At 47.9% G+C, this 12,363-nt stretch overlaps 2 protein-coding genes across 2 annotated transcripts in view; one reads left to right on the plus strand and one right to left on the minus strand.

The window, feature by feature from the left end:
* DOCK1 (dedicator of cytokinesis 1) overlaps positions 1-12,363 on the minus strand; it is a 570,389-nt gene that overhangs the window by 297,610 nt on the left and 260,416 nt on the right. The gene's annotated exons all lie outside the window — the stretch shown is intronic.
* FAM196A (family with sequence similarity 196, member A) overlaps positions 1-12,363 on the plus strand; it is a 42,385-nt gene that overhangs the window by 4,409 nt on the left and 25,613 nt on the right. The gene's annotated exons all lie outside the window — the stretch shown is intronic.

The following is a 12,363-nucleotide window of genomic DNA, read 5'->3' on the forward strand; positions in this document are numbered from 1 at the left end:
GGGGGGGGGCACTGCCAGCCCCCAAAGCCCAGACCCCTAAATGAGACCAGAGCCAGCATTTCTGAGAACAGATTCAGGTCTGAGGATAGGTGGGAGGGGGCAAGTTCAAAGGGGCCCCAGGTTATTCTGTGATCCTAAAACTCATTCATCCTCACCTGCAAGGTTGACTTGTTGGCTAGCATTCATGGGCCTGGTCTGGACTTGAGTACATTTTGAATGAATGGATGGAGCATCCCTTTTTAGCTCTGGGGGCTAAAGTTCATGATACTGATGAAGTACAATAGGTATGCCAGTCCAGAATATCTAATCTGAATAAGAAGCGACTTGCCTTTTAGTAATGGAAAAGAAATTCGGATGGCATTTTGAAAAGTAAATGCTGACTCGCTTATGCTAAATAATTGGAATAACATTGACATTCAGGACTATACCAGGTTTTATATTTTATACAACAGACAATATGGTTCCCCCCTGTCCCCATCTTACTTGGAGCTTACAGAAGCGATGTCCATTCTTAGATGCTATCTGTATATGATTAGGAGAGAGACGCCTTTCTCCATGAGATGCCCTGTGTATCCAGATGGGCAGGAGAGAGAATGTTAACAGCCAGGACTGTCAGCCACTGATAACAGATTGCTGAACTTTGTTTCCCATCTTTTGAACTTGAAATTGTGCAGCAGAGAATTTAACAACAAATGACCTAAAGATGGGACGTTAGTCTTGAGCCTCTTAGCTAGGAAGGCCAGGCCGTGTGCTAGGCTGATGGGAAACAGCCAGCACTGCTCTGCTTCTGTGCTTCTTGAAATAACCTTGTGGTTCATTGGCTTTGTTGAGATGGCCAATCAGCTCTTTCCCATTCCACTGTGATGCTGTCTGGATTCTTCCAGCCCGTGTTTTGGAGGTGGCAACTGAGACAGTGCCCTCTGGCCTCATGTGATTAGCACCCTTCACCCTGTGGGCCCCAGTCCCTGGTTAAGTGAGCTGACAGGCAGGCCAGCATGATCTAAGCCCAGAAATGCACTGTCAGGACAGCAAGCCACCCTGTGCACGGGATGGCTGTGACTGAGTCACATCGTGTTTCCATCTTACAAACTAAGGGGAGGAAACAACCTCTGTGTTCCAAGGTAGCAGAGGAGGCTTAAGGCCTGGCCCCAGAGCCAAGCTGCCTGATGTAGACAGCGCCCTTGGCATCTGGCTTCATGCAGGTGGTCGATGTACAAAAGCAGTTGATGGTCAGTAACCTACCCGCCACCCCCTGCCCCCTGCCTGGCACATCCTATGACCTAGCATTGCTTGCAGCTGACAGGATGAAGCAAAATGAGCAGCCAATTGTAAACTACTCTAACAGGAGATTAGTAGTAACCTACCATGACAGAAGGCTTTCAAAAGTCTTTGTTGAATTTTGGGTTTGCATCTCCATTTTCATCCCATTTCAATCATTTGGACTTGAATAAATACACAGCCAAAAGCAACCCAGTGCAGTGGGTCTATAAGGGATTTGTTGATCAGCAGAGCACATTCCATAGAAACATTAAAAGCCCAGACAGGACCGATCACAGACCTCGATACAGCTGCTCGTGATTTAAACCAGACAGCAAAACAGAAAGACACCAGCATCACCAAACGGGAAATAAAATTCAGCAAATGGTGTAAAACCAAATGTGTATCTACATAGCATGCTTCTCACGGGTGTACATGCCCAAATAAAGCCCTGCATGGGTTGATCATCCACAAACACTGTGCAAGGACAACTGTGTTCTAGATCAAGGCTCCTTCTATTAGAACAAGGGTGGAGAGCTGCTTGAAATCTGAGTTTTCTGAGGCTACGTCAGTCTACCAAGTGGTGTTGAGTTTATTAAGACACGTCTAGATGGGAATTCTGGCTCTGAGGACTTGGGGCAAGGGCTTCACCTCTGTGCCCCACCTCTTCACCTGTCCCTTGCTCATCGCCTGTCCTGCAGATGGGAAGGGGAGCAGGACAAGGGGTACATGGAACCCAGGGCCAGGGGCCTCTTCATTTCTCATGGTGGCACGAGGGCTGCCTTGCTGGTTAGCAGGGTTGGGTTCTGAAAGCTCAGAAAGGAGGTGCAATCCACGTTTCTGCTATACCTACGCATTCACTGTGATGAGTGCACTTCTACATGCTCCACACACAGGCCGACCCCCAGCGAGGTAACTGCAAGCCCTGGGCTGCTCTGTCCAATACAGGCGCCATGGGTGGCTACTGAAATGCACCCTCAAATTAATTACAACTGAAAATGCTTTAGTCACATCAGCAATCTCACAGGTGCCCAAGAGTCACAGGTGGCAACCGACCCTTACACGAGACAGAATACTTTCATCATCATGAAAAGGCCTTGGCCCCAGTGTCCCCAGAACAAGGCCCAGTGCCTGGCTCCTAATCTGTTGAGGAGCGGGCATCTCAGATCAAGGCAAAGGATGTTCTGACTTAGAAATCAACCTCTAGTTCAGTTGTTGTCTGCACGGGTCAAGTTACTGGTAGAAAGGCAGGACCGTATCGGGGTGAACTCCCATATCCGTTCCTAATACAGTAAGTCCCTACATAGGAAACCTACAAGCTGCAAGCTTTCAAAGAAATGAAGGTGCCCCTGTATGCCAGCTGTGGTACTGTACTACTGGACAAGGCACTGTACTATAAGATTAATGTTTTCTATTTTGTGTTCGTTTTTTATGTCTTATTTGTTGGGAAAGTATGATAAACCCTTTACAGTCCAGTACTCTATAGCTGATTGTGTTAGCTGGGTACCTAGGCTCAAACATTTTTGTACTTATGAACCAATTGGATTTATGAACACGCTCTCAGAACAGAACTGATTCATATGTAGGGGACTTACTCTAATCTTCATTTCTACCTCCCTCTCAAGCTCCCTGGATAATGGTGAGACAAGTGGTTTCATATTCCAAGACCCACATTGAAGGTGACCCCTCTAGTTCAATGCCCAGGTCATTCATTCGCCCAGAATTTGAATTTCCGCCACTGTTTTCCGTGTCAGAATATACTAGGAGACAGCAGCCTCAAAGGTGGGCACATGAGAGGCACACTCCTTCTCCATCTCCTTCTCAGGGGTCTGGGTGCAGGACAGAGGTGCTGGGGGATACTGATACATTTTTAACCACTGACTCTCGAGGGACGGGGGAGTAAGCCACATTTGCTGATTTCCATGGTGTGAATGCTATGGTGGCCAGAATCAACCAGCTCACAAAATCCTGAAAATTTAACCTTCTGTTGCCCTGAGCCCTAGACCAATTCTCCGAAGGGTGTGCCCTGGACAGTCGCTTTAAAGGAGGAATTCACAGGACTCATTTTATGTACTCAATCTGAGCTGGAGAATAGGAGTTTTAGTAGAATGAGGAATTCACGGGACTTACTTTATGTACTCAATCTAAGCCAAGAAATGGTATCTTTGCATCTCATGATGAAAAATGGGAAAACTCACTCTACTGTATGTAGATGATTACATACTCATTATGTAACCTGACAAGGAGTCTCATGACCAAGTTAAAATACTGGGAAACACTCCAAGTCATCACCCGTGAAGGATGATCAGAATCCGGGTTCAGTCCACTTCACCCCCCACCCCCAAATCAACGAGAAAAGACCTGCTTTGTATAAAACTGTATCCACAGCCGGAGGAGTCTCAGTGAGGGCAGGAATGCTGTGTGCACTGCCAAGCTCACTGCTTTAAAACCAAGTGACACATTTTGTCCCCAAGTTCCCACTATATCATAGGCTTGACCCAGGCCCAGCAAGGCCTCAGGCTTGCTCTTGTGGGTGAAGTTAGGACCCAGCGAAGGAAGACAGAGTACGCTGAGCTTGGCTTAGTGTGGCTGTGTGCAAATTATATTGAATGTCTAACTTGAATAGAACTTCTTTGCACTGTTGAGCTTGTTTATGCAAACTCACTATAGAGTTTAAACTGCATTACCAAGTCTGCCAGGCAAGCCGTGTATAACAGTTCTTCCTCTGTGCATAGAAATTTCTGTATCACAAACCAAGACCATTTTCAGTAGCTTCCAAATTACTTTTCAGAAGGGACTCTTTCATGACTCTCGTTTGATTATACCGATTTCTGAAAGGCCTCAGCAGAGAAAGTTTTCAGTGTAGGCAAGTTAATCTCAGCGAGCTTCAATTCCACCTTCTATTAAGCAGGGATGCTGGAAGCTTAAAGATGCTGTCCACAGAGGTCACTAAGAAAGGGCTCTGTCCTGAGACACTCATTTCCATGGGATGCATTCTGTAAGTGGGTAGATGTGCAAAAAGTGTTTGAAACCCTGCCTTTTTTAGCCCCTTGTAGAACGTCTGGGCAATTCACGAAAACGGCTCCCTTTATGCAGTGCAGGCAGCCTTTGATCCCTCTATTTGCGTGAATGCCAAGAATGATCCTGCTTATTTCAAAGCTCTCAGCATTATTCTTGTCTCTTCCCGGGAAGTTCAGAGTCACACAGACTATCTAAATGAGCCACAAATGTCGTTGTTGAAAGCTGAGAAGCAGGCAGATGGGACACTGAGTTTAGACACCCAGCCAATTCTTCTAACGGTGGTAATTCCCCAGGGCAGCCGTGGGCTGCTGGGCAGGTGACCCCCGACCCAGGACTGTGGGGCCATTGCCCTTGGCTCAAGTGCTGCACCCTCACCAGGCATCTCGCAGAGACGGCTGCTCACTGCTAACACGCTGGCACCCACACATTTCATGTCTTGAGGGACTCATTGGCTGGTGACAACCCCATGGTACTCTGGTCTTTGGAGAAGACCTGCAAACAAGATGGGAAGCTTGATCCCAGCCATCCAGCAAGAAGGAAGGATCTGCTGTTGCCCAGAGTGTAATGGGCCCTTTCGTTGGTCGGGTCTCTCCTAGGATCCTGGTGGTTCAGTGGCAAAGAATCCACCTGCAATACAGGAGACCCAGGTTTGATCCCTGGGTCGGAAAGATCCCCTGGAGGAGGGCATGACAACCCATTCCAGCATTCTTACCTGGAGAATCCCATGGACAGAGGAGCCTGGCGGGGTACAGTCCATAGGGTTGCAAAGAGTCAGACACGACTGAGTGAGCATTCCAGCATCAGCCAGGCGTCACCTGCCGGCTTAGGTGTGTGTGGAAGAGGGAGGAACAGCCGAACCAGGTCACACGGGCCCCTGAGATGTGACTAACGGGCAGACAGGAAACCCTAAAGCTCCGGGGGCTCTGTACTGACTCAGAGCAGATGTGGGGCCATCGTGTAAGAGGAGGAAATCTTAAATAACCAGGAAGCCCCAGGAGCCTCGTAGCCTGCAGTGGTGGTGGTTTAGTTGCTCAGCTGTGTCCAACTATTGCAACTCCATGGACTGGAGCCCGCCAGGCTCCTCTGTCCATGGGATTCTCCAGGCCAGAATTCTGAAGTGGGTTGCCACTTCCTTTTCCAGGGGATCTTCACAACCCAGGGATCGAACCTGGGTCTCCTGCTTTGGCAGGCAGATTCTCCATGGACTAAGGCACCCACCAGGGAAGCTGCAGCAAGGGTTCTAATTCCAGTGCTTCAGTCTCCCCGCCATGGGCTCTTTTTCAGCCTCCCTGGGAAGGGGGTTTTTCCATGGCAGGGATCCAGGGCACGCAGCGATAGGAAAACACGAGCCAAGGGAATCGCCCTGAGATCAGGGGCCTTTGAGAACGCAGCTCTCGGTGGGCTTGCAGGCATGGAGATAGGAATAAAGATCTAAGGGACGGTAGACCCAGTGTGGAACCCTGCAGTCATGTTTGCTGAACTTTGTTTTTCATTTTAATCACTGAAAAGGAAGCCACAGAATGGGTGCAGGTGTGTGCAGAGCGTGTACATGTAGACATAAGGACCTGAGCCTACAGGACCTGTGTTTTTAAGAGATTTCAGGGTCAGTTTCCAATGTAACAGACGTCAGCAAAATTTTTCTGCAAAGGGGCAGATAGTATCTATTTCAGGCTTTGCGGGCCATGTGGTCTCTGTTCAAATGATTCAGATCCACCACTACATCATGAGCACAGCCGGACAGTACATGTATGAATGGATACGACCATGGTTGCATGAAACATCACAAAAACAGGGGCAAGCCGGACGTGGGGCATGGGCCAGTTTGCCAGCTCCTGCGACATGGTCTTGTAAATGTAGGGACCACAGTTCCCCAGCTAGAAACCAGGTTACCATATCGGGCGCAGGGCAAACTCAGAGGTGAGTGTCCTACAGACGGTGTATCGTTCATTCACAGGTTCAGAAGGCTTCTGTTAATAGCAAGAGTCTCCAAGTGTTGTTACTGTGCCAGCCGAGGGCCGGGGGTGCGGGGAGGTACTCGTCAAAGAACGCAGGCCCTCCTCTGAAGAGTCCACGGGTCACTGACACTCATCTGTACTAGCCTACACTTAACTGCTCACCAGCCCATAAAACCGGAGACGGCAATGGCAAGCCACTCCAGTACTCTTGCCTAGAAAATCCCATGGATGGAGGAGCCTGGTAGGCTGCAGTCCATGGGGTCACTACGAGTCGGCCGCAACTGAGCGACTTCACTTTCACTTTTCACTCTCACGCAATGGAGAAGGAAATGGCAACCCACTCCAGAGTTCTTGCCTGGAGAATCCCAGGGATGGCAGAGCCTGGTGGGCTGCTGTCTATGGGGTCGCACAGAGTCGGACACGACTGAAGCGACTTAGCAGCAGCAGCAGCCCATAAAACCGTCAGGATTCTGCTGGGGAACTCTGTGTGTGTGTGCCTCTACACACGTCTTATACACATACCTATAATTTCTATGTATATACATACACGACATAAAAAAGGCCTCCCTCTCCCACCAGCAGCAATCAGAGGTCATCTCCACACCCAGTCATATGACGTGACCTGCTTTCACCTAGGTATCAATGCTAGATGGAGGGAAATTACATCCTGGCTTCACCTGTGTCCTTCTATTGACAAATCCCTCAGCATCAGGCAGTCTTCAGAGAGCCCTGTCGGGGGATGAGAAATCTCTCCGAATTTCCTCTCATTACCCATGCCCAAACAGAATAAATACTGCATCGAAATTACACAGGAAGCATAAGGGGGCAATTTAATTTCAATCACAGCACAGAAAGAACCCACAGGAAAACCCAGCATCACCACCACAGCTAGGGAGCTGCCTGGGGTCACCGAGGTCCCAGCAGGAGGCATGGGGGCCCCCATCTCAGAGCGCAGGGGAAGTTGAACACCTTAGGTGACCCTGTCTCAGGGTGGCTGTGCACCCTTCTAGGAGGAGACTGGGTTCTTTTTGCCCAGATGCACCCACGTAGCTGAGATGGAGGTCTTCCACCTGGTTAGCTGGAACGGCCACGATTTCCAACAGGGGCGAGGGTGGGTGCCCTTGCGGTCTGCTGAGGATCCTGGCAGACAGATGTCTCTGGACTGTTGAGAACTGTCTGGGCAGTGCGTCACAGAACAGAGTGCTGTGAGCCGCGGAGCGAGGCGGTGCTCAGCTCCGAGCTCAGAAGCAGAAAGGTCCTCCCCTGGCCACCGCACTCCTGTCCCTTCCTGCCCAGGATGGGCATGTCAGAGCTTCATTTGCTAATGTTCTCGAGACATCAGTTTCGGTGTCTCTGCCCATTTCTTGCAACCCCCAATATTTTAAAACATGCCACCCAGCAGACGAAGGTTCCCTCCTCCTGTGTTTTTGGCCGAGGTTCCACAGCCAGCCAGTCCTGAGCTGGAGACTTTGTGCCCGTCCTCCCTGCGGTACCTGTGCTCAGAGATGGTTATTACCCTCTCCAGCCTCAGCTTCTGACTCTGAAAGAAGGCTGAGAACACCAGCCTTCTGGGCTTCCCGGAGACATTAAGTAGCATACGGAGGACCAGGCCCTCAGCCCAGGGCTGTGTGCGCAAAGTCGCATCCTTCCAAGTTGTTCTGTTGCTGAGACGCAGCCTTCCAGGTGCGAAAACGCAGGCGAGTGATCCAAGGGTGCAGGTGGGACACTTTGGAGAGAGATTCTTGCTTTCCTCTACGGGTGGGTTTCCTTCCAGGGATTAGTGGCAGGGCTGAGGATTACAGAAGGAAGAGATCAGGCTTTGTACTTGCTTTCAGAGAACTGTGCAGGCCAGGGTTACTTGGTGTCATGGACGAGACAGCTGACGTGGACTCAGGCACGCGGCTTGTTCCCAGCTCAGCCCCGCCCCTCTGAGCCCCTCCGCAGGCAGGCAGGACGGTCCACAGGAGACGAGGGACCCCAAGGGTCCTTTCTGATCTAAGAACGGATTCTCCAGAGAAGTCCAAGAACTTCATAATCTCAGCCAGTGCCACAAAAGACACGTACAAGTTGGGAGAGAGAGAGAGAGCAACACACCCCTCTATGGACGCTGGTTAACAAATGCGTATATGGTAGTCCCTCTGTTAGGCTTTCTTTCTTCCCGTCACTTCATTCATCCTTTATCTCTCCCATGGCTACACATGCTGCAACCGGCCTCTGTCCTTCTAGCTCACAAGCCTTTGAATAGCTTTCAGGGAAACCCCCCTTTTTTTCTTCTATAACTAACGGCTTTTATATACTTGTGATAAAATATTCAAGTTCCAGAGTCCAAGTATAAGTTATCGTGTTTATGATTTTGAAATATAAGCACACATCGTATTCTCTTCCACCATTCTCTTTCTTTGATCCACAGGGCTGTGCCGAATCTTTTCTGCGGCTTAAATTTATATAACATTGGAAATACTATTTTTGAGTTCTTGAACAATAATAATCCTTTCCATCCTTAATATGAAAAATGAAGCATATATATTTGTGAGGCTATAAAACAGTTTCCAAACTCTTGCTTTGTACTTCATGTAGGTATCACACATACTTGAAAATACAATTTAAATAATCTTCCTGTGCAGAATCCCAAAGGAGATTTCAAATACCTCCCTAGCCTTTTAAGTTGGTAGGTGAATAAAAGCCTTGCCACTGAGGCACTAGGCAATTCAGACACCCCATTTGTAGGTAAAATGAGCAATTCAAGGCATGACATGAACGTTTATGGAATTTGTGGATTTGTGTCCCAGAATTTGGATTAAAAGAGAGAGAGAGAAATGAAATGCAAGTTCTACTTTTCAAATACTTTTTTTTAATCCCATGCAATTTCTGCTAAGCTATGCAAAAATGGTTTGAGCTCTATTTCCCACTGCGCTCTGGGGGCCAGTTCCACTGAAATGAGTGTCTCTGGGCAGAGCACCAACAAAGCTCATCCATTCTGAGCTCCTACAATATAGTGGCCATTCTGCACTGTCTCATTCAATCCCCAAAATAAAACTGTAAGATAGGAGTTGTTTTGACCAGGAAACTAAAGTTTGGATATGTCAGTAACATCCCCAAGGTCAAAAGACTGGAGCGAAACAGTACAGACAGGACTCACCTCTAGACCCATCACGCCCCAGTAGCATCTTCTCCCTCCTCCGAAAATGGGAAACATGCGTGTCTGCACAGACTTGAAGGCGCTTTTGCGGTCCTGCAATTCTGAGTTCTTCCTTATACTTGAAAGGGTCAAGAGAGTCCCGCTCTCAGACCCAGTAAGGTCCCTGAGAATTTATGTCCTGGAGAAAGCATACTTGAACCCTGGAGGCAGCAGAGAGCACCTTGGAAAGGATCCCAGTAATAAAGTATGGTTTTCAGGATTCCTAATCAGTAAGAGGAGTCCCCTCCGTGAGCTTGTTTCAGAAAAATCAAAGCCATTGCTCTAGAAGTCCAGGTACTGATCCATCCATGAGCAGCCTTCCCTGGGGAAGCCACTTCAAAGCTTTCCCATACCGCCTTTCACCTGAGTGGCTTGGTGAGTGACCACCTCATGCCACCCAGGCTCTACTTTAACCAAATTTATGTCCAAATGTATGTGAACAAACACCAAAGAAAAGTCCTCAATAAACCATAAAAGCAAGTATTTTGAAAGCCATATTTGAACAGACAATTATGAAAAATGAGTTCCTCTAGGTAAAGAAAGTCTAAAAACGGGCATATTTCGACCAAACATGGAGTCAGATTCTTTTGCCAGTATCTCACTGGTTATAGCACTATAGCACTATAGACTATCTCCCCAGATAAAAGTCTCATAATTGGATATCAAGAATTTTATAAATGATGACACCAAAATTTAAAGATTTTAATCTTCAGCTACAAGAGCTCTGAACCATTTGTTCAAAAAACAAACACAATGTCAAGCCTCTGAAACAAAGCACAAAAGCTTCACGAAGAGGAAGTTCTGATTTAAGATTGTTAACTAATGTGCTCTAAAAAATACATCAAAAGAAATTACAGATCAAAGATGAAAGCTCTGTGGTTATTTACCGTCGGAGCCACTGCCCCATGCACATCATTAATGCTTTCAAACTAAAACCTCTGAAAGTGAGATAAGTGGCAATACTAGAGCTGGAGAAAGTGGCATTCCAGAAGGAAAATCTGTTTTCATGCAGTATACTCACATTCCTATTTTCATTCAAGTTTGGTAGCCAGTGCCACCAGGATTCATTTTCATTAATTTTCAATAAATTATAGCTTTAGCTTTATCTCTCCTCCAGGAAATAAGTTAATCAACTCAGCTTCAGCTCAACCCTAAAAAAGTTTTTTCCTTTATTAATAGTTACTCCTGATGCCCCGTAGGGCCAGTGACGTTTCTGTCATTATTGTCATCATTTTGCAACTAGCGTCCCCTTGATTTCAGAAACATATGAAACTATAAGCTTTGCCCTCCCTACTAGTGTCTCCTTGATTTCAGAAATACATGAGAGAAACTGTAAGCTTTGCCCTATTTGTAATATAACCAGGCAGTTCTATGTGAAAATAATAATTACCAGCTGCCCCAGTTTTTACATATTATGCTTTTATTGCATGGAAACAGGGTTAGAAAACACTAAAGAAAAAAGACCTGCCCTAACGAGAGTGTTCAGCTCTGAGTCTGTCTCTGTCCAAACTGGCACACAATTCTGATAGGAGCAATGATGACTATGCAATAATAAGGATATATCCCGTCTTCGTCATGACGAAGCAGAGAGCTGGGGCAGGGCCTGGGGAGAAGCAAGGCCCAGGAGAAGCGGCGCTGGAGGAGGGGCAAGGTGGCTGAGGGGGAAAGCAACAGGGACCGCCTGGCTCCCGCCGACCCCCGGGGAGGGGGGACCGCATGGCCCGGACCTCCTCATGCCTGCAGCCACGCTGCACCACTCACCACCATTCCTGTTTCCCTTTCATTCTTTGTAATGAACACAAGCATTAAAAGCCTCCCAAACAGCCAGAGCCTCCCAGAATTATAGTGTCACCACATCTGGGGAGCTGCTGGGCCAATAAAAGTTAATTTGACAACAGCGTCTAAAGAAAAGCCACTGAGTTCATTATGAATAGAGTGTTTCTCACCGAAACTCGTTCGCCTGGACTGCTTCTGGGATAAAGAACTGACGTCTCCCCGGGGTCAGCAGGGGAGCTGGTTTAGGTGCAGACTAAGCCATTTATTTTAATGACTGAGTGTGGGAAGCAGGAGATGACTGACCTCTTCCACTTGTTTGGGGGATATTTACGATGGGATCGTGGTAATACGTTAAGACAGATGTTTTCACCTGATCCAGCCAGGAACATCGCAGAATTGACCCTACTGTGGGTGGGTATCAGTTAATCCTGGAGAACACTCAGGCAGATTCTTCATTCATTCATTCACTCGTCCATTATTCAGAGTATTTCTGAAGCACTCACTACACTTCAGACCCCAGTGTGAGCACTAAATATCCGTCAGGGAACCGACAGAGAAAGCTCCCTGCCCTCAGAGTGCTGATGTCATGGAAGGGGAGACAGATTAGAAAGCAAAGCCGTAATTTTCTGGCATGTTCCATGGTGAGAGGTTTAAAGCAGAGAAGGGAGTAGGGTACTCACTTTCTATTAGTCAGGAAAGAAGCTGCATTTTTGAAGCACACCTCCAGCCCTGCTCTCTGGAAGGCACCAAACTACATGTTGGGTGGGACGGGGGAGACAGAGGAAGTCACGTCTGTGGCCACCAAGATGCTCTCGGTCACACGGGAGCAAGACATCTCTGCTGGACAAGGTCAGCATCCACTGTGGAATGCTCTGGAAGAGTCACAAAAGGGTGCTGGAGATTGGCCAGAAGCCATCCGAGCTGCTGACGAGTGACCAGAGGAGCTGGTCCAGGCCATGGATGCTGGCATGAATGAGTACAGAAATTGCCCCATGGAAATAGGGCTTCTGCTGGAGGCCATACAGCTTACTCCCTTAACGTAGAAGCAAATCCTTTACCTTGGAAACATATGTGCTCTAGATTTGAAGTGTCTTGTGGGCAAGGTCTGTGTTTTATTCATCCAAGCAACTGCTCCCCAACAAAGGGCGGTGCACGAAGTTGAGAATAGGAAGCATC

The sequence above is a fragment of the Bison bison genome, unplaced genomic scaffold (assembly GCF_000754665.1).
Source record: "Bison bison bison isolate TAMUID 2011002044 unplaced genomic scaffold, Bison_UMD1.0 scf7180017864456, whole genome shotgun sequence".
NCBI lineage: Eukaryota > Metazoa > Chordata > Mammalia > Artiodactyla > Bovidae > Bison > Bison bison.